General features: G+C 50.0%; 1 protein-coding gene across 2 annotated transcripts in view; it reads right to left on the reverse strand.

The window, feature by feature from the left end:
• Positions 1 to 889: 889 nt before the first annotated feature.
• Positions 890 to 19,973, reverse strand: part of CCDC85A (coiled-coil domain containing 85A) — a 130,382-nt gene continuing 111,298 nt past the window's right edge. The window contains exons 6-8 of one of the 2 annotated variants that reach the window (XR_009818148.1): positions 2,968 to 3,103; positions 2,288 to 2,383; positions 890 to 2,123 (exon numbers count right to left, since the gene is read on the reverse strand). The gene's annotated coding sequence lies outside the window, so the exon portion shown is untranslated. Of the gene's footprint in view, positions 2,384 to 2,967; positions 3,104 to 19,973 lie in introns of both variants that reach the window. The other variant, XR_009818147.1, reaches the window with a different exon arrangement.

Raw genomic sequence — 19,973 nt, forward strand, 5'->3', positions numbered from 1 at the left:
CAAGGGCACTGAATGAGGAGGCGAAGCCTCCTCGGGGCGTGAGAGGGGAGCAGCAGCACAGGTGCTGCGTTACCCTGCACCCCGACTCCCCGGGAGGTCACAGTTGTGTAAGTGGCCCTTTTCTGCACCCCAAGTTCTGCCCCAGCTGGGCTGCATTACTGCTGATTGTGGGGTGCCCCATGTGTGCTGCATTACTGCTAATTGTGGGGTGCTGCATCACTGCTGATAGGCCCCAGCTGAGGGGTTCTGCTGCATCACTGGCAGTTCTGGGGTGCCCCCATCTGGGCTGCAACACTGCTGATGGGGGTGGCTTGGGGCTGCTGGGTTCCTGCTCCTGAGGGTGCTCAGTGCCAGTGCTGCACACTGCAGGTGTCTCCTGTTTGCACTGGCTGCTGTTACAGACTGGGGGGCTGCAGCCTCCTGGGCTGGGCTCTGCCTACGTTCAGTGGCTCAGCCCTGCTGCTGCATTGCTGCTCAGTGTCACGGGCACAGCCCTGCAGTACAGGCAGCAGCTGTGTTGTGTTTGGTGCTGTGTTGTGCTTGGTGCAAACTTCACTGGGTGCCATGACAGACTCTGGGTGAGGGGGCTGCAGCCTCCTGAGCTGTGTGCTGGCAGGTTCAGTGGCTCAGCTCTGCTGCAGTACTGCTCATGGGAGTGCTCATTGTCCATGGCACAGCCCTGCAGTACTGGGAGCAGCTGTGTTGTGCTTGGTGTGAACTTCACTGGGACTTGAACCCATCTCAGCGTCTCCCTTTTCCATCCAGGAGCTGTTGCCTGGCTGATGTGCAGGGTGGGAGGTCCAGGGGCAGGGGGTGACAGAGGGAGCTGCTGGGGAGGGTGCAGGTGCCTCCCCCTTGGTGTGCCCTGGGAGGTACAAGAGGAGCCTCATTGAGTCTTTATTTAACCTTTATTAGAAGATCTCTCAAGTCACAAAATCTGAGGGGGGAGGGGTTGCAAGGGAGAGCCAAAGCCCACCCAGCTCGGGAGCCTCCATGAGGGAGCACAGCACCAAGTCCAAGCCTGGGTGGAGGCCTCCAGAGAAGGAGATTCAACCCCTCTCTCCATGCCCAGGAGTGTATGGAGTCTTCGGCTCCAGATGCTTTCTGTGCTGACCTGGATGTGTTCCTGGGGGCTGTGATCAAGGTGGAGCTGCTGGTGCAGGCCAGTTGAACTGGATGAGCTCTGGAGAAGAGATCTCCAGCTGCCTGTGGTTCCATGAGTCCATGTTTCCATTGCACCTTCCTGTATTCTAGCTTGTGCCCAACACCCCTTGTCCTGGCATTGGGCACGGTGAAGAAAAGTGCCCACCCCCCTCTTCAATCCTCCCACCACCCACCCTGTAGGCAGGGGACAGGAGGGAGGGCTGGGGCAGCCCCAGGTGACAGCTCCATGTCCAGGCCAGGCCTTTGTGAGCGAGGATGAGCAGCACACGGGAGCAGGCGGGTGGCTGCCAGGGCAGCGCTGTCACCAACGTGGCTGTGCCCAACCTCAGCACAGTTGCTCTCAGTCAGGGGGGGTTTGGGGGGACAGCTGGAGCACCCTGGGGGCTGACATCATGCCATGTCCCCACAGACATGCTGTGTGTTGCCCACACCAGGAACTCAGGTGCCTCCCTCGCTGGGGCAGAAGCGCAGCCCCCAGGGCAAGGGCCAGGCCTTGCTGTGCCCCTGGCAGAGGGGCAGCAGTTCCAGGACACAGCAGCTGAGGGGCTGTGGGGGATGGGGTGTGTTTTGGGGGCTGGAGGGGTCTGTTGGGGAACGAGGTGGGGAGGGGGTGGGATAGCAGAGAATCACAGAGGCACTTTGGTTGCAAAATGCTTCCAAGTCCAAGCGTTCAGCCCAGCTGGGCAAGTCCCCCACTGACTCCCCCTGTGCATCACGAGCTAGGGCTGCCTCTCCACCCTCACCTCTAGGTCCCAAAAGGACCACAGCAACTACACCTGCACCAACAAGCTGGGCAACACCAGCATCATCCACAGTAGGTGTCCAGTTCTCTTTGCTGCGAGGAGGAGGAAGAGAAGGAGGCTGGTGGCTGAGCAGCCAGCCAGAGATGGAAGAGTGGAGTGATGGAGAGTTGCTGCCTGTGTTCCATGGTCTGAGCTTCTCAGCCCGGTGAAGGGCTCCTGCAAAGAGAAGGTGTGTCAGATGCTGAGATCCTCTCTGCCTTCGCTGGGCTTCAGGTGGAGACGAGATGTGACACCTGGAGGAGCGATTGGAGATCATGTAGGGTACAGAGGAAAGGCTGAGGCAGGAGCTGATGGGTGTCAGCTGGGCACTGAGGGCTTACAGAAGGGAATGTCCTCCCTGAGGAAGATGCAGTCCTTGGATGAGTGGATGAAGGGCTGGCAGTGGATGGAGCATTTCTGGTGTCCCTTGCAGTGTCCTACAAAAAAACACATGTGGTTGTCTGCTGGGGCTGTTGCACGTGTTGACCCACGGTCTGCATGCAGGAGGAGCAGCTCCCTTGGCCTAGGGAGGAGTGAACTGCTCTCCCAGGAACATCAGCCCTGCTGGCAGCCCTCACAGACTGGAGCCTTCCCTTTGGCAGCCAGGCCGTTGCCTTTCCTTGCTCAGAACACCAACCCCCAGGTCAAACCTCATGCTGAGGTGCCTCTGGGTTTCTTTTCCAAGCTGCACATCAAACAGCACAGCACTGGCAATGCTGAGCAGAGACAGTAAAGGGCACTGCAAAGCACCCTGTGACTGGGACCTTGCACCATGGCTCTGCCTCGGCACCAGTCAACCCCCTGTGGCACAACCAGAGCCCTTTTCCTCTTGTCCTATCTCACTTGCTACTTGGGAGCAGAGACCAACCCCAATCTTGCTATGACATCCTCTCAGTTAGTTACAGAGAGAAACTGAGCCTCCCTCAGCCTTCCACACCTCTCCCAAAAGGCAAAGGAGACCCTCCCCATGCCTCTTGTGTTGGCATTCTCACCGTAAGGCCACGTCCCCTCCCCTGCTCACCTTGGAGGATGCACGCTGGGGCTGGTGTGTCCCCGCTGGCTGGAAGCTACGCAGCTGTAGCTGCTGTACTCTGCAAGGCACAGGGAGTGAGCCCCTGCTGCTTGAGCAGCCTGGTGGAGAAGGAGGCCAAGCTCCCCTACAAAAAAAGAGAGTCATTTCAGATAAAAACATGCAGCTTTGGGAAGAGCCGACCCTCAAACACGTCCTGGCTGTCAGGTTCCAGGTGAGGCAGTGAATAACAGCACTTACTCTGATGCTCCATCAGTCTGTCTTATTACACTATTGATTTTTGCTATGCCTGACATCCCCAAACTTGCTCCTGTAAGAGGAACAGTCTTCCTATTCTTAGATATACTGCCAATATTTCTTCTTCCAATAGAATTCCCGCCTGGTTTGATCCTAATGAACCCCCTGAGGGGCACTTGCCAGGTTATGTCAAGGGGAAAATTCCCTGCAGCAATACTTTTTCTCTGCCTGTACTATTCTCATCTTAACTGCCAGATTCCAACAGGCCTCCAGCAGCACACCACAGCCTGGTTGTGGCCAGGGCACAGCTACATCCTTTGTGTTCTTCAGGGAGGAGCAGGCTGCCACAAATCAGGACTTACCTGGCGGCTGGTGGCTCTGCCCTCATGAATTAATTACACCCTTGCATTTACAAAAGAACTGCAAGGATCTACATGATGACAAGCAAAAAAAGCAATTTTGACCTTTTAACTTGTAGTAAGTTCATCTGCAGAGATGAAAGACACAAACTAGCTGGTGCTGTCAGATGCAGCTCTAAGAGGAAGCACCGGTCACCCCTGCAGCGCCCACAGCCTCTGATTTAACTGTGCTGCAGCTCCCCTTCCTTACAGAAACCAAATATTTTCCTGCAACCATTCCAGTGACAGCTAACAGCTTATCCTGCTTTAAATAGTTCCTTTCCCCTGTGTGCTTTACATACCTAAAGGAGTTGGAAGCATTTCACTCTGTACAACGATGCTAATTCCTTTATCACATGCTTTAGTCAAAGGAAAGGCTACCAACATTGAAGAGGCAGCCAAGGAGCAGTGTGTGAGCATCAGCACTCTGCACCCAGGGGCCAGGGGAATAGACTCAAACTGCAGAAAAGAAAAGGCAAGGGACATACAATTAGAAGGTTTTTTACCTAATAAGAGCAGTGAATCACTGAGACAGCTGCAAAAACCTGGCAGGGTGACACAAGTACCAGGCTTCCCTGGGGCCATACAACACCCTGAGCTCGGTTCCTCTGGGTGGGTCCACGATCTTTGTCGTAAAGATGGAGCCTGCCCAAACTGCATCCCTGCTGGAATTGGGAAAGGCATTGTGTTGGCCATCCAAGAGCCCAACAGACCTTCTCCCAGTAGGGAGCTGTCACTTGATCCCAGGCCTCACCTTTCCAAAGCCCTGTTAAGGAACAGGAGGGTGTAACAGTGAAGTAACCAGCCTCAGACCTTCAGGGCTATTTTATCCTTTCTCGAGACTAATCAAAGTAGTTCTGGCATTAGGCTGTGGAAGCAACCCTAGGGAAGAGTTTGGACTGTTGTCTGATGAAGGTTGGAATATAAAAGGACATTTTTGCCTTTGCCATTTGAGACACCACAACGAAGAGAACAAGCTTTAGAAATGGCAGCAGTCCTTACCAAACGCCTCGCTGTTCCTCCCAGGTTCTGCTCAAATGCAGGTACTTACAACTTTAAATGCCTTCAGAGCTAAAAACCTAAGCCTTGGAAATGTGTTACCTATGTCACTGGGTTGGGGTTTTTTTCCAGCTTTACTGGCAGCTTTACACAGCTTCCATGTGCCTACACTCCTTCCTTGTCCACGCTCACAGGAAAAACAAGCTGCCCGAGGGCCAAAGGCACTGGACCGTTTGATACAGCTACATGTCCTGCCTTGATGGCTACATTCTGTGGCTTCTGTGATATCCACTAGCTTGAACATGAGAGAAATAGCTGTAAAAACTACAATGTAAGACAAGTAGCAAAAGCATTGCCAGCACAGGCTCTCTGTGTGGAGATACACAGAGCAGGAGGAGATGAGCCACCACATCTGACACTGCGCACTGTCCCCCATCACGTCGGCCAGCTGAGCCCCTGTTGGGAGCAAGCATCTAAAGACTGACAGGAAAGGAAGAACAAACCTTTCCAACCAATTGTGAAAGGAAAAGCAGCAGTGAAGCACCAGCAGGAATGACACACAGCTAGAAGGAAATTAAACCCAGCTACCCCAGGATGCGTGTGTGAATTACACGTGAGCTGGGAACATGGGAAGGAAAATAGGAAGGGACATTGGAACTAATAAAAGAGCTGGATTTCTTTTCCTTTGCATGATGGTATCACTTACTGAGAGTCAAGGCATGTTTGTTGTCTGGAGAGCTCAGCTGCACATGGACACTTTGTGAGAGCAGCTCTCTCAGCAGGTACAGTTAATGCAGCACCTTTTGTCATGGCCTAGGAGGTCTGATCAAGCCACCAGCCACCTCTGTGGTCTGGGCTGCAAGGGGAAAAAGAATGCATGGCATGGGTTTGATGTCCAACATGAATTGCAAGAAGACTGCATGAACTGCATTCCTGGCATCTGGAGAGTGTGTATGATAGTCAGGAGAGAGAGAGAACCTCCAAATGCATCCAAAACACGACCTGTACAGGTCCCTTCCCATGCTGTGGTTCTGTGATTCCTGTGCTAGGCAATTTTTCCAACACTTCCTTTGGTTCCAAACATGTACAAACTGAAGGACAGCACAAAGCCCCACACAAGAGCAAGACACAGCAAGATTAAATACACTGCAAGAGCTACTTAAAAGTATTCAAAAGCTGAAAAAGAGCCTTAACATCACAGAGCCAGCTTCACAGAAACCAAATTGTAAGGTACAAGAACACAGCCCTTCTGGAATCACAGCCCAGTAATTGCACCTCTGCCCCCACGATCCCTTCCCAGGGCTTTGGAGCACCTCAGGCCTCTCTAAGGAGGAGGCTCCAGCTCCCCAGCTCTTCCCACACGCAGGGCTTGGCTCTGAATGCCTCATTTTCCTGAGCTGTATTGCTGCCTCCCTCCTCCTGCCTGATTTCTCAATACACAGCAGCCTTTTTAAGCACCAGTTTTTCTTCCTCCCCTACTTTGCTCCACTGGTACCTCACAAACTCATTTTTCTAAATGGATGTGTTGGCTGCTGAGTGCCCCCCTGGGCAAGACCGTGTTCTCAGCAGCACTGCAAGAGAACAAACACAGCCTGCTACTCATTAGAAGTCTGCTGATGGCCTCAGACCTTCCTGGTATTGAAGATTCATCAGTTTCTTTTTCCATGAGCATGTATTTGAATGCAGCATTTGGAAGGCAGAGCAAGGGGTACCTATTACATCTGGGAAGGTCTCTGTCTGCATACAAAAGGGCTGTTGTGGTGGCATGGCACTGAATTTACTGGTGTGTTGCCAGAGTTTGCAGATATTAACCATAAATTCAGACACAGGGACAAAAAAGATGTTTGTGCTGTGTGTTGGAGGCGAGGAGGAGGATGTTTGCACACTCCCTGCCCCTGCACAAGGAAAGCACACCCTGCTGCACACCCCTGCACTGACACCAGAGCCTGAGAGAAACAAACCAGCCAAGCCATCACAACCTACCAAGGGATTTCTCTTTAGGGCTGGCAGTGACTGTTTGCAGTGTGTCCCACCTAAAGAGGCTCAGACACTGCTCTGCCCGTGTGGCTGTGGGTTTGTCCCCACTTCCTCAGCTCCTACCATGGCAAAAAGTGTTAGTGGTAAAGTCAGGGAATGTTTCCAGACTTACACCAGCCCCTTCCAAAGCTGATTGTAAGCCCCTGGTCTTGCCTGATCTTGAGGAATAACCAAGTAAGAGCAACAAAAGCACATAAATGATGTAAACTGTGGAAAGCCAGGGGGCTTGAGCCTTCCAGATGTTTCTGAGTGCAGACACGAGCTTCTAAAGACCACAAGTCACCCTGTTCTCGTTCAAAGTTGCCTTTGGTGTTCTACCACCGTCACACCAACAACCAGCATCCTAGTCCTTGCTGTGAGGCATGGTTTGCCCCATCAGGAGAGGAGGAGAAACACCACACAGAGGTAATCCCCCAGACAGCAGCCGAGGGGGTTGTGCAGTACACCAGCACACGTCCATCACAGAACGGGACACGAGTCAATAAATAAGAGCTGATCTATAGCACAGGCCCCGGCTTCCAACTGCAAAGGGGTGTGAAATGAAGTGCCTGGAGGAGCAGGCTGTGGGGAGGGGAGGAAGGGGCCATTTGTACCGCATAATGAGAGAACTCCTTCATTTATTCACTCTCTGAGGCAGCTGAAGCCTGCAGCCAGGCAATCTGAACTCAGAGGATATGAAACTTAGGAAATAGCACTGTAAAGGAGGGTGTTGGGTGGAATAAAATCACTCTGTCAGAGAACAGCTAGAGAGAGAAAACAACCCAGGGTTTCTATTAAATAGAAGCTAGAGAAACCAGACAGGTTCAGCTCAGACAAAACAGTGTGTCAGGGAAGGGCAGGATGAGGTCTGGTGGCAAGCAAAGAGAGCAAGTCCATGCTGGGGCTGTTTCTGTGTTCTTCATACAGGAACAACACTGGGAGGATGCCTGAAGCAAAGCAAGAAAAATACTACATACAGGAAACAAAGCAAAAACCCCTCCACATCCAGCTCATTTCACCATCACAGAGAGTTCACCCCAAAGAGCAAAATGCCTGTGCTCGTTAAAGCAACACCAGAGGCTGAAGCACCAGGACACACACTGGTAACTGCACTAAAGCCACAGTTCATCCTCAGCCAAAGCAGGGGGAGAGCCTCTTTCCCTGTGTTACCACCTCTGCAGCTCCGTGGGTTAAAGGGGATTCCATGTAGAGCAGCACTGATGAGGGGGATTTCAAGGACTGCAAGGCTGGACAACACAAAGACATTAATTACAGCAGAGGAGATGGCCATTGGGTTTCCCTACTGACCCCCTTGGTCTTGAGCGCTCTCCCAGGCACACGTCCTTCATGTGCTGAACACTACCTGTCCCTCCCTTCCAGGACCTGTCATGGGAGCTTCAGAAATTGTTGCAGTCCCACCTGGCATCCACCAACTGAGGAATCTGTCCTTGGCTATTTCACTAAACAGCTTTGGGGAGGTTGTAAGTGGAAAGCCAAGGACACTGCCCAGCAAAAAAGGGAGGTTAGTTACAGCATTTCAAAGAGAAAGACTCAAAGCTCCTGCATATGAAAAATTAATAAGCTGACCAAACATTTGAAAGCTGAATAAATAACATTTCCCTAGCAAAAATAAAGCTGAATGATCCAAACCAAAATAAGGGCGTCCATCCAGCACGGAGAAGGAAAAGATAAGCTGTCTTCCTCTCTGAACTTCCCCAGCTGTCATTACAGGTCACAGAGCTCAAAGAGGATGGAGTTCAAAGAAATGTCCAGCATTTGAGCCCAGCCCTGATCACAGCACGTTTCCTTGGGAAGAGGAAAGCAGGAAAGGATCGGTTCAATTCCAACATGAGCTGACACATCGGATGGCACGGGCCTCATCCTGCACCGTGGGGTACCAGCTGCATATCACTGCCTTGTACCCTCTGGCCAGCACCACACACCAACCCTGCAGCTGTGCAGGCAGCTTGTCCTGCCCAGTCACCTCCAGACTGCTGCGAGTGGCAACAAAAACACACAAGATTCTCCCTGGTGAGTGGGGAATTTCAGCCACTGCTGACCCAGGAGACCCCGCTGCTGCCTCACTGCAATGCTCCGTGTTCTTGCTCACTCTTGAGCACATCCCACAGCTCTCCAAGGGATGGAGAGCTCCTCCTCCTCCTGCCATAAGGTCCTACTTGACCTCTGCTTCAACACAGAGCGACCCAAGCCCATGCTCAGGAGCCACAGTCACTGCCACAGCAGCCCCAGCCACAGTCACTGCCACAGCAGCCCCAGCCACAGTTAGTTATTGCCAGAGCAGCCCCAGCCAGTCACTGCCAGAGCAGCCCCAGCCAGTCACTGCCAGAGCAGCCCCAGCCAGTCACTGCCAGAGCAGCCCCAGCCACAGTTACTACCAAGTGGTTTTCCACTTAGGGGAAAAGTAAAGTGGTGAGAGGAGATGGAAAGACATACTCCACATAGAGAGATCCAGGCAGCTGCCAGTGCTACCTTAGTGCTGGACTGGGAGACAACTCGGGGTTATTTATTCAAATGAGTCTTTCCATTTGAATGACAACTGAATCTTCCAAATGACTGAGCTCAACCTGCCCGTTTCAGCCCTGAATTCCCACTGAGTCAGGTCTGGCTGTACAACAGTGAATTGAGCACTTCCCTGCAGTTGCAGGGATGCTTTTTTCCCCTGAGCTCAAACGGTGGCAGCTTCTCCTGCAGCAGCTTCTCTGCAGAGCTGCTGGAACATCCAGCCTTTTGTCAGCACCCCCCTGAAACTCCCTCACTTCAAAAATACCAGCTTGACTCACAACTGCATCCCAGCTATGGAAAGCACTTGTGTGGAGAGGGTAATGAATGTACAATAGACACACAGTAACAAGCAGCTGTTGAGTCATTCCCAAACTCGCCACACTAACTTCAGAGCCAGGCTCTGCTGGGGAGCAGAAACGTTGGTGCTTTAAAAGAGCTTCAGGAAAACCCAGGGAACACACTGAACTTGCAGCTTGGTTGCCAAAAGGTATCATTTGGCAGCAGCCACAATGGGCAGAAAGCATCAGGGTGACACATTTAATTGCTCCAAGGTTTTCCTTGCCACGGTCAGAAAGCAGCCAGCCCTACCCAGCCTTGCAAAGACAGCAGGAGCTCGTGTGTGCTTGTGTAACCTGCCTGAGCAACTACCACACAACCTGAAGGAGCCTGCAGAAGACTCCTTCCCAGCTTTACTGGGATGCCTCATAGCAATGGCACGGACTAACTTCCTTATTCTTCCATTTGAAAGGACCTCTCTGGGCTCAGCAAGCTGGCAAGTTGAAAGCTCTGCGACCCAGATGCTGCCCGACAGACCGAGTTCCCAAACAACAGCAGCTTTTGATGACTATCAGTATCATCACTGTAAGCTTAGTTGGTTTAATCCTCACTTCTTCCACTGCCTGTGTGAGCACATAAGGCATAATGACAGTTTATCACCACTGCTTCATTTTTAGCCCCTTATCCTAAAGGAACAGCACAGAAAACTGACCCTTTTGTTTTCCTCACCAACTTTGAGCTCAGTGCTCAACTTCAACAACATCTGTCCCAACAGCAGCAAGGTCTTCAAGCTGGCAGTTGTCAGACAAGTGGCAACAGGGAGCAGTTCCCCCTGTGGGGCTGGCAGGCAGCTCAGCAATGCTCTGGAAACCAGAAATCCTGTTCCCTACGTGACCACGAGTCATGTTTGGGCACCTTTGCAATTATTCCCACCTCAGATTTCTTAACAAAGTATTTGGTCCGTGCTTCTAGGGTGTAAAACTGAAAGGAAAGCTTTCCCTTGCCCCAAACACAGAGAACTGATGATGGGAATCAGTTAATGTGCTTGTTGCTGCTTTCCACTGCACTGGGCCTGATGTTTGCCTCTGGGTGCTCAGCCCATCCGTGTGTTCAAACCCACAAGGGCTTTCCAGCACTGCTCCTGTGCCTGAGCTCCTGCAGTTTCTCTCCCAGATGGCTTGGCAAAAAAACACATTCATGCTTTCTATCACAGCAGTTTCACCTTGCAAGGTGGTGTTGGACAATATGACATAGACACTTTTTCTTCCCCACACCTCACTCGCACCGTGTGGCTTCTACCAGTGCAAAGCTCCTCACCCCACGAGGACACGGGCCAGGAATTGCCTCTTGGACTGTGCTTTGAGGCACAAAAAGTCTCAGCCCCTGTTCTGAGGGTCCATTTTCACCCATCAGACCTGCTGGTATCTCTCCCTCAAACCTTTGTTGAATTAGTGCCCTGGGATTAAACAGCTTTACAGAAAGAAAGGCTTTCCCTCTGGAACAATTCACATGAGGATCTATGTCGGAGCATGTCATGATGTGACGTGTGTCTGAAATCAAGGGGAGCCAGGCAGACTCCTCTCTCTAATGGTGTGTTATTTTCACAGTGTGTAATTTTCAGATCACACACATCAATCCTGTAACTGGGTTGTGGAAGCAGAGGGTATCTTTATTTACATGCACTTACTTCTTTTAGCTCCGAGACGTGCCGTAATCTCCTTCCTGCTCGGGAAATACTTTGCTATCCAAACCTACATGCCCAGGTGAGGAGGACTGCGAGGCTGAAGGCTGTGTGGGAGGTGCATGGCCCATGGCTGTGCCAGCCCTGCTTGCTGCACAGACTCCACTCAGTGAATCCATCCTCATGGCAGGCGTGTTTCCTGCGAGCCTCGGTGGATGAAACCCTGGCAGGTTTACGCTGTTTTGGGATACGAATCACAAAACATTCCAAACCCAGACTTTCACAGTTCCTGCTTTTTCAAAAGACCCCAACCAAAAGGTAGAAAACCCCACAAGACTCGTACAACAGCAACACAGAGGATTCAGGACCCTGCTGCTCCAAGAGCCGAAGTTTGGTCCCACGTGGATTTGCACCGCGTGGCAGACGGACAGATCCATCAGTGGAGCCTTTTCCCCAGCTACACTCACCCAAAATAACAGGGGTCATGTCTACTAAAAATCCTTACTGGAGTCTTGGATTTGGGTTGGACTTTTCCAGTGGCTTTACTCCTATCTGCTCAGTTTCATGACATTTCTATGGACATGATCATATCCGAGACCCCCACTGTCTGCCTTGGGAACTGTGGCTGGAACTGGCCAATGAGGGTAGAAGTCATAAACCTATGGTGGAGCAGGAGAGAGGCAAAAAGAGTTCCTTTAGAGCTGACTAAGGTAAGTGCACACACTGTGACTTCTTTGCCCTGTTGTCAGGAAGCACTCAGGTCACAATTTATCCATTTGTTTGCAACATGAAGCCTTGTTGTACCTTTTTTCACGTGAGAAATGCCATCTTAGATTAAAAAGCCTCTGGAGTGCCATTCCAAGGAAGACACACAACATGCTTCCAAATGCCTGAGCTCCTTATTAACAGTACACTGTGTCATGCTGCTGGCAGTGGTGGACACCCAATAGAGCAGCCACCAGTTCGCTCAGCTGGGAGTGAAGTTTTGTTTCTGATCTCGTCCACGTCTGTGCTGTGGGGTGTGAGACTGTCAATGCCAGAGCCAGCTGAAACCAGTCACTTACTGGGAACTGATTTAAAACAACTGCCCAAGAAAGCAAAAGGAATACAGTAATGGCCAGAAAGTAAAGATGAGCAGAATGTCTTTTGTTGTTTGGGGTTTCTGGTACTAAAACTTCCCTGTCATTAACTTCCAGTACACATAGGCTTGCCTTCATGTTTTCATTCCAGCACCTATGAAAACCACATGTGCAAAGGAAAACATAATAAACATGGAGCTCTGAGCCCCAGGAGGACACATTCCTGATGAACCATTAAGGCAGATTTCCTGCTTTTTGGTGTTCAGCTGTCCTGTTGATATTTTCAGTGAAGTTTGCCCCTGACTTTTGTGCCATCTGCCCCTTGCCCAAGGAGCTTTCAGCTCACCGAGTTCTCTACACTGGCCTTACTGCTGTCCTTGCCTAACCTGCCTCATAAAGGAGCCCATTGTAGGTCTCAGCAAACACACTTCTCTTCTGGAGTGGGGTACCTCCTTGGAAACTGTCTAAAAGTGTTCAAGACACGACCTGTGCAGAGCATCTAACCCTTCACTAAATGCAGTTCTTTCCTTCCAAGAGCAATAAGGTGAATCAGTGATCTCCACTAGACTTCAGGAAACATTCTCTCCTGGAAACAACATAATTCGGCAAGTTGTCTGTTTTGTGCAGAATGAAGGTGCTTCACAGCATGGAGCACCATGCCCCACGTGGAAAACAAAAGCAAATAACAACCCCTCTAGCAATGGTCCTAAATAGAGACTGAGCTCTGTCTTTCATGTGCCTCACGAATGAGGAAACGTCTATTAGGATGCTCATTAGAAATGTCCCTCTTTTTCAAATCAAACCAAGACCTTCCATTTTAGCTGGACTGGAAGCTGGCTTTGAGAAGTTGGGAAACTGCTGTGACACTTCTACCTGCCACCCAGCTGAAGAGTAAGTTCCCAAACAGCTCTGATTCACTCGCTGTTGTTCTGCAAGCCTGGCTGCTACAGGTGCTTCATTCTGCTGGGAGTGTCTGATCACTGGAACGAAATGATCAATTGCTCTAATTTAGCTTTTAAGCTGAACTGAACCAGATTCTCTACCATGCCCTTGTTCATGGGTTTTTGAAACCCAGCCTCTTACAAGAGGGAGGTGAAAGGTACTTGGAGTAAGAGGTGCCTGCAGCACAGCAGCCAATTCCCTGCCGTTTAACATCACAATAGTGGAGTCAGTGCTAGTAACAAATTCCATTTGTAAATCCATTAGAACAACAAAACGGCTCCATTTGCTATATGAAAAGTAATGCTTTGTCCTAGAAGAAAAGGTGTTTGTTTCAACAAGACAGGGAAGAGAGTTGTTCCTGTGATTACTGTCCTTTTTGCCCTCTCTGCTTATACAACACACAAGACTTGTAAATGTCCCTACTTCCAGCAGCTTTCCAGGCCAGTTTCTGCCCTCAGCTGTTCTCATGAAAACCTTAAGGCAAGAACTGAACCAACATCTAATTGAGGGCAGAAGCTGACCCAGATGTGTTCAGGCTAAAAGATTCAGGGGCTCTGCAGGAATTCAAGCAAGAATGGGAATGAGAAGCAACAAAAAGGAGGAACCCAGCGTTGCCTTGGGCTTTGCCTGCTTGCCTTGCCCAAACCCAGAGGGGCTTTGCCCCACCTGAGCTGCCAATGCCACTGGCTGCAACCAGGGGACACACTGAGCTCCTGCAGGTATCTCCTCACTAGATGTGGCCGCTGGTGCCTCACACAACAGTCGCCATAGGTAGGACAGGAGGATGCTCCTGTGACACTGGCAGCGGTGCTCACAGTACAGCTGCTCAGAGGCAGTGACAGCTACAGGTTTTGACTGCAGAGGTTCTGTATTCAAAACATCACAGCAAAGATTTTGAAGGCAAGAATCAAAACCCTGGGTCATATGACACATCTTGAAGCAGAAACGTTTGAGTCTTGCAAACTGAATTACAGGAATGAATGAGGCAGAGCCTGATAGGGTAATTACCCCTAATTGCATTTTGACACCATCCCTGGCAGACAGGCATTTGAGTCACGGGAAGAGATGCTCTTGGAGAGATACTCACAAAACCAGCACTTAACTGTGTTGAAAAGCTGAATACAACAGTGTGGTGGGGAGAGGGGATTCCACACAAGCACGAAGTAGAGTGCTGAAGCCACCTCAGCTCTTCCCTGTCCCAGAGGGGTGTGTGTGGAGTGCAGCAGCGGTGCTGTCTTGCTGAATCCTCCTTCCATAGAATGGTGGGGTTGGAAGGGACTTTAGAGATCATCCAGTCCAACCCCCTGCAGAAGCAGGGTCACCTAGATCAGGTCACATAGGAACGTGTCCAGGTGGGGCTTGAAGCCCTCCAAGGAAGGAGCCTCCACACCCCTCTGGGCAGCCTGTGCCAGGGCTCCCTCACTGAAACAGGGAAAGAGCTTCTTCTTATGTTTAAGTGGAACTTTTTGTGTTCCAGCTTCATCCCATCACCCCTTGTCCTGCTGCTGGCTACTACAGAAAAGAGGGATGTCCCAACCTCCTGACACCCACCCTTTAGATAGTTATAAATGTTAATAAGATCTCCCCTCAGTCTCCTCTTCTCCAGACTAAACAGCCCCAGGTCCCGCAGCCTTTCCTCGTATGAAAGATGTTCCAGTCCCCTGATCATCTTGGTGGCCCTGCACTGGCCTCTCTCCAGCACTTCCCTGTCCCTCTGGAGCTGAGGAGCCCAGAACTGGACACAGGACTCCAGATGAGGCCTCACCAGGGCAGAGGAGAGGGGGAGAAGAACCTCCCTTGACCTGCTGCCCACACTCTTCTTGATGCCCCCAGGCTGCCATTGGCTTCTTGCCCACGAGGGCACGTTGCTGGCTCATGGTCAGTTTATTATCAATCAGCACTCCCAGGTCTCTCTCTGCAGAGCTGCTCTCCAGCAGGTCACCCCCAGCCTGTGCTGGTGCAGGGGGCTGTTCCTCCCCAGCTGCAGGACTCTGCACTTTCCATCCCCTCTGCTAAGTACCCTATAGATACCTGAGTCACAGTCCCACTTTTCACACACTCCTGTTTCCTCCTCTATACCCTCTCCAGCACAGTTGTGTGTGTTAGTCAGTCCCCCACCTTCAAAACAGCCTTATTCCCTGAGACCTGCACCAAACCACCCCAAGCACTCATTAACAAAGACAGAAACAAGCAATGAGCTCCCTCAGTCACTTTCCATGTGGGTGCAGTGTCTGGTGCTGCCTGTCCCACAGACTGTAAGCTGTCTGCAAGAAGGGACATGCCCACCTCTTCTGGTAAGCAGTACAGTCAGCACACCACAAAAAGGCAGCAGGTGCTGCTGCTTACACTTGCACTGGACAGGGAAAAAACAAGGAGGAAAAGAGAGATTTCAGTCAGAAAAATTGAAGTGGGAAAGTTGTGAGCTTTCCTTCAGCCTGGCTGATGGCAAGGAGGAATTGTCCACTTCTCCTCCCACTACACAGAGCTGTCAGTTTATGGGAACTAACAACAGATTTGGCCTCTGTGCTGCTCTTTGTGACTGCATATTGTGATTTCCATTTGCCTGCCTTTATGCCTTTTGCTTGAGCAGATTGCACACTGGTTGACTGATTGCATACCATAGAGGTGTTTTCCCTTCCTCATGAAGATCCCTCCCCAGGGAATGCAGCCTCCTGGCTATTGCTTTTTTGGCTTTGAATAGCTGAGAGACAAATTAACATCCCCTTGACTGGAGCATGGACTGGGGCGTTCCTCTGCCACTTCTCACTTTCTTTCATCTGCCTCCTGAGCAGCCTTTGCTAATCCTTCTATTTCAAACTTCCTTTTCAAGTGGTTCACTTTCCCTCTCACTCATTTACATGACCTGAAGATTTCCACTGAGGAACCAGCCACATTGGCTCTTTCTCTCTCTTTTTCTCCTGTCTCTCTTCAGTCTAAATTTAGACCTAACTGGTTTTTTACTTCTGGTGTCCACCAGCTCCCTTCCACTTTCTGCACTAAGGAGCTGACAAGCACCTCACAAAACAACCACTGTGCCATGGGTTTTATTCCAGTTCACATGCTTTGACCAGGCCAGAAGCACCAAACGGTAATCTCACAGTTAGGGCAGCTCTAATTCAAAGGCTCCTTCATGTTGGAGGAGAGCTGCAGGCAAACCACACATCCCAAGCTGGGTTTCCCTCTCATCTGAAAGCGATGCAGCTCTACTTCAGAAGCCACTTAATAATGTGCAATTACTTAGTCCTTCTTTATTTAATGAGACTACAGCTCCATAACTCTGTGTGTGTATATATATATGTATTTGTTACCTAATCTGTGGTGACTTCTACAAGAGGCAAGGGCACCAAACACAGAACCAGGGAAGTGAAAAGGAGGTCTCTCTGCATTTGGTATGTAACAGAGGCCCACTCAGGTTGCAGACTGGAGCTGGCTGCTTCCCTGAACCAGCTTCAGGCCTCTACTATTCAGCACCAGGGGCAAATATGCTGCTTGTAGGAAGCATCTGTAGAATTAAATAGGACCTATGCACATACATTCAGACCCTGAAGTAACAAGACAGTCATCTTTCCATGTCCTGCAGTGAAACAGGAGCAGTTTATCTCCTGTGATTACATTAGTGCTTGGTCTGCAAAAAGGATGTTGTAGCGTATGATTTTCCTGGATTACTTCTGTGTGAAATACTTCAATTCCTCAGTTGCAACCAGACTCCTGTTTTGCCAGATGACCATTTAACTCTCCTACATTCTACTCTGCAGGTAACATCATCCCCAAGAGTTTTTCATTCCTTACAGCTCTTACTTGTATTTTTGTTCAACACGTTTTGCTGCTGCTGCCCAAAGGTCTAAGGAACCAAAGTAGCAAAGGGGCCAGATTCAGCTGTAGCATTTGCTCACATTTCACAGCAGGGGATCCAGTACACACACACATGACATTTTTCAAGAGCTCAATACTCTCATTTTTATTTGCTTGCATCCCCAGTGCAGTATTTCCACCTGGTTCCCATAGCACAACAAAAGGCTCCATTCTTACTTAGGTACCACAAAGCAACAGGTGAATGTTCATGCAAAGGCTTCAAGGAGCTTTCGAGTAAGACAAACCAAACTCACTCTTCTCTGACAGTAAACATGGAACCAATAAATTGTCTTAGCACAGACCAGTGGTCATGGCCTGTGGAAGATAATGAGCATCCCTGTCTGGTTTCGAGGGCTTCCCCAGGGATGCTTTGTAACCAGCAAACGCTTCTTTGTCTGACCAAGAAAAAGCAAGTGGCAGCCCTGTCAGCCCTTCTTGCACAACAAACGAGACAGAAATACTGAAGCAGCAATTATCAGCAGAGCATTAATTATTTAATAAGCTGAATGTTGGCAGGTCCCCCACTCACCCAGTGCCATAGCTGAGCATCTCACCGGTCGGTCCAAACCGCACCACACGCTGCTGCAAACCCAGCCTGTCCCCTCCATCCCATGCACCCATGGCTGCAGCTGAAAACCTGGCCTGGTGTGTTTAATGGGATTACACATCTGTGACTCTCCCTGCTATGGCCCAGTGCTAGCTCAGGAAAGTGACACATTCAGTGACAGCCAGAAAAATTAAGACTAATTACTGGGTCCGTTCTCTGAAATGAAACTGCCCAGTTTAGCAGCAGCCTGTCAGAGAGGGGCATCATTCAGCCCTTTCTGACCCATGGGTACATCTACTGAAGTCACAGCAAGTTCATTAAAGGAGAGCAGCTTGAGAGCAGAGCAGTATCTTGAGCGAACAAGGCTCAGAGGAGCTTTGTGTTCTTTGTTTCTGAAGGCCATTAACAGAGCCAGTCCCTTCAGCTGAGAGCACCTCTGAAGCAGGGGTTAAGCAAACCTGGACAGGACACCTGCCCACACCAGCCTACAACACAAACACCACGTTCTTCTCTTTACAAAGCTTACTCACTGTTCTGCTCTGACACAAAAGAACCCAAAACCACCCCACACCAAACCCCACGTAGTCTTCCGACCTTTGCCATCGTGACAAAGGAGATGCCAAGTGCAATGGATTCTGAGTCTAAAAACTGGCATGAGGCTTTCAACGTGACCTAGGGCAAGCATGGCTGCAACTACACACTTAAGCACAAGCTGTGCCTCATTTCTGCAGCCCAAAACTTACTGCTCCGTCATCCTGACTGCGCTGGCAAAACCCTGGCACGGCACACGATGCCAGCGGCTGCTTTTTGCTGCGTGACTGGCACTTCAAAGGTGTAAAAGCACTATTTCTGCACTACCCTGATCCGGGGGCTGGGTTATATAACGTTTGCAGACAGATAACTCATCAGTGCAGGCTGACAACATTTGATCTTGCATGATACCACTGCAGAAACTAATGAGAAATGGAAGAAAGAAGATGAAAAGGAAGAAAGGAGATGAAAAGGGAGAAAGACGATGAAGCACAAAGGAGAAATGTTTTGTGCTGTTCTTTTTAACCCCCAACAAACAATAATAAAAGAACACTTTTCTGAAACCCTTTGCCTTTTCTGTTCTCAAGGTACACGTGCTGCTGTGTCTCCCCTGAGTTTTCTTTCCCTTCTCACTAATTCTGCATTATCACTCCTCTCTAACTGCAAAGAGCAAGAACCAAGAGTGCATTAGCTCTGATTCCTCCTTTCAGTCCATTTCCCAGTATACCTCTGCAGACTTTATTATTTACCATTAAACAGTTTCATATTCAACACTTGAGGAGACATTTTCTTCAGTAACAGTTTTGTTTGTCACTCCAAAGATGCAGCTGCTGACTGGCAAGCAGAGGGGGTTTTAACAGCGGTCAGCACAAGTGTCACTAGGTATAAGTAACTCTTCCAGAATAAATACAGAACAGCCTATGCGACTGGCAGAATCAGAGAGGTGGTAGCTGAGGGCTGTCCTCTGCATGTCACACAGGGCCAGGGAAGCACGTGGCAGGCGGTGGGAAGTGAAGGGAGGCTGCAAGGTCCGTGTCACGCTGTTGATGTGTTACCCTATTGCACTTCTTACAGCGATGGCAGTAAAGGCCCTTATTGAGTTATTTGTCTTGTTGACCAGGGAAGAGAGAGAGGGCATGAAGTTTTTCAGGTATGTTTCTTTAAAAGCTCAAGTAAATGCTGCCAGATAATAACATTTCAATAACTTGTGCAAACACCTTTCTGGGGCTCTTGGCTGAAGCCGTTTTGCCTTTAGTAACTTCCTTTCAGGCTGACTTTGAGATGCAAAACGCTGCACAGTTCTGGGTCCCAGAGGACAAGAACCATAACAGTATCACAGAAAGGAGGGAGGGAAGAAATGCTACAAGGTCATTCCTTTCTCTTCCTCAAGGCAGAATCAGCTCTGCTAAATTAATCCTGACGTCGTCTAAACTCTTCTGGAAAGACTCGACGGCAGAACTCGAATTTGCAGTGCCAGAGTCTGATCTTTAATACCTGAATACCTCTTTCTCCCTCACTGTGTACAGCCCAAGCCTTAGCTGAGCAGGACAGCAGTGGACCCCCTTGCAGCAGTCATTTTCAGGTGTTTGAGAGTTCAAAGCACGACAGCCACACGGTTCCTCTAAGTACAGGTTACAGCCCAGGCCGGGCAGCCAGGATTTGCCATTTGCATTGTCATTTTCTTCCTGTACTCACTGAATGATTTTAATCACTTCTCTGCCTAAACAAGGAAATGCTTAATCCTTGTGGTAACCTTCTTTTGACATTCCAGGACTCTCATTTATTTGGGGTCCTTCACAGATTAAAGGCAACAGGGAACGAAAGCTCCATGGAATACTCTCAGTGGATTTGAACCAGCCTCCATTCTACCACAGCAACACCAACCACAGGAATTTTCACCACCCCACAGCAATGGC

The sequence above is a fragment of the Colius striatus genome, chromosome 2 (genome assembly GCF_028858725.1).
Source record: "Colius striatus isolate bColStr4 chromosome 2, bColStr4.1.hap1, whole genome shotgun sequence".
NCBI lineage: Eukaryota > Metazoa > Chordata > Aves > Coliiformes > Coliidae > Colius > Colius striatus.